This window comes from Penaeus monodon, unplaced genomic scaffold, assembly GCF_015228065.2.
Source record: "Penaeus monodon isolate SGIC_2016 unplaced genomic scaffold, NSTDA_Pmon_1 PmonScaffold_18210, whole genome shotgun sequence".
NCBI lineage: Eukaryota > Metazoa > Arthropoda > Malacostraca > Decapoda > Penaeidae > Penaeus > Penaeus monodon.
This window is the reverse complement of record NW_023647718.1, coordinates 1-2489: the sequence shown is the minus strand read 5'-3', so window position 1 is coordinate 2489 and position 2489 is coordinate 1. Positions and strand designations below refer to the sequence as shown.

Genomic DNA, 2489 nt, shown 5'->3' with positions numbered 1-2489 from the left:
TATATATTTTATATATTGTATATCTATTTATATATAGATGAAAGAGATTTCTGAAAATATAGATAACTTGCAACAGCACAAATGAACACAGAAATTAGTTTTTTAGAAATAAGGGATAAGGCGTGCTTGTAGTATATACAGTTACATGGAACTAAAAACTCGGGTTTTAAGGGTATAAACATAGAAGAGAAAGGAAGGAGTTGCCCAGTATTTCTATAATTTATTGGTTTTGTGGTACAAAATTATCCGGATAGAAAAGGTTGTTTTCTGGTATGAATCTTACTATCCGGGAACTACTTCTCTCCCTTCCAGGAGGAAGGAGAAAAGAGAAAGCAGAGAGTAATGGGAACCAGTGGACTATAGAACCAACCTAACCCTGTCTCTGAAGGAGGGGGAACCCACAAGAAAGCGCAGTTGTGACAGGTGACAAGAAACACAACCTTAACCTAACCTAACTAACCTAAACCTAACCTCACCTAACCTAACCTAACCTACCTATACTAACCTAACCTAACCTAACCTAACCTAATAACCTAACCTAACCTAACCTAACCTAAACCTACCTAACCTCACCTACCTAACCTAACCTTAACAAAGCCTAACCTAACCTAACCTAACCTTACCTAACCTAACCTACCTAACCTATACCTAACCTCCTACCTAACCTAACCTGAACCTAACCTAACCTAACCTAACCTAACCTAACCTAACCTAACCTACCCTAACCACGCTAACCTAACCTAACCACTAACCTAACCCAACATCCTAACTTACCTTACCTTAACCTAACCTAACCTAACCTAACCTAACCTACCTAACCTAACCTAACCTAACCTCCCCTAACCTACCTAACCTAACCTTGATCCGCACTACAAGGGGAGGGCCCAAACAGAAGTACGAAGAGGAAACACCGCAATGGGTCCAAGAAGGTAGAGAGGAGACAGTGGCAAGGAGAAAGGATGGGCACAGGGCTGGACTGGTATTCAGAGGTACCCTCACCCATGCACAAAGATCAGTCCTAAGAAAGGAAGATCTTTTGTCCCAGGCCCCCCATCCCCTCGCCCCCTTATAGAGAATTTAGGTTCTTCTTTGGAAAGGCTAGAAAAAGATATTAATTCTAGGTTTTCAACATCCCTCTCCCCAGGGGCAGACCCCCCATTAGAGAGAAACAAAACACGTCTACCCCCCAACTCCCAAGATTGATGACTAATACTTGTCCCCCTAGAAAGATGCCAGGTTTGAAAGATAAAATAAAAGAAGAAGAGGCCCTGGTAATAAATGCAAATAAAAAGAAAGTAAGGCCAAATTTAACATGGAAAGAAATCAAAGCTTTGGAGGAGCTAAAAGCAGACCCAAATATTGTAATAAAAAAAGCAGACAAGGATGGTGCACTGGTAGTGCTTAAGACAGAGAGCTATAGAGCTATGGGACAGGCACACCTAAGGGACACGAATACTTATAAACTTTTATCCAACCCACAGGAAGAGCTGCAGAGAGTGGAGGCAGAAAGCAGATTGCTAGTAAGCAGGTTCTACTGTCTAGACTCACCAACAGGGAAGAGATCTAGTTTCACGGCAGCACAGAGGGACGCCCTTTTAGCCCATAAGCCAAGCATCCCCCACTGGTACATACTCCCCAAAACACATAAAAAGCTAGATGAAGGGATAGGGACATGGCCAGGGAGGCCAGTACTTAGTGGCTGCTGTGCACCTACGAGACCAGTAGACAGGTTACTAACTACCTTCCTCCCCCCTGTTAGAGCTTCTCCAGAAAGGCTGCAAGACACAACTCATTTTCTGAGGAAACTCAGAGAGGCACCGAAATTAGAAGGAAGGGACTTACCTTTTCTCCTTTGACATTGTGTCTTTATATCCTTCTAGTCCCACAGGAAGAGGCAGCCTGGGTAGTGGCGAATTTTTATGAAAAGAATTTTGGGTACATACAAGGTCGGTTGAAAGACATGTACAATATAAAGGCCCCTCCCCCATACCTAATACAGGAAGGCATTGAGCACATCCTTACCGGGACATTACTGAGGTTCGATAATAAGTACTACCAACAAATGAAAGGTACGGCAATAGGAGCCTCAGTATCAGTGGCAGTGGCAGAGATTTTTTACATGTGAGTATAGAACCTAAAAGGAAGAAAATGAAAAAAACAACCGCTCTTATTTTATAGATATATTGATGATATATTTGGAGTGTTCCAGGGCACAGAGGAAGAACTTCAAGAATACTACAGAGACCTCAACCAGTTCCACCCGGATCTGAAATTCACGGTTGAATTTGATAAAAACCAAATTACCTTTTTTAGATACACTGGTATATGTAGATGAGGAAGGCTTCCTGCAGACAACAGTGTTCCATAAACCTTCAAACACTCACCAATATTTACACTTCCAGTCGAGCCACCACCCAAATCTAAAGAAAAGCCTCCCTTTCTCACAAGGAATCAGGGTTAAAGGATTGTAGCACCCTGAAACCCAAACC

At 42.4% G+C, this 2489-nt stretch overlaps 1 long non-coding RNA gene across 1 annotated transcript; it reads right to left on the bottom strand.

Moving 5' to 3' along the window:
- Positions 1 to 2165: 2165 nt before the first annotated feature.
- On the bottom strand, positions 2166 to 2461 carry LOC119569711. Its single transcript, XR_005228305.1, has 2 exons — positions 2385 to 2461; positions 2166 to 2266 (listed from the first exon to the last, which is right to left on the bottom strand). It is a non-coding gene; the product is annotated as an uncharacterized LOC119569711 (long non-coding RNA).
- Between the last annotated feature and the right edge of the window lie 28 nt (positions 2462 to 2489).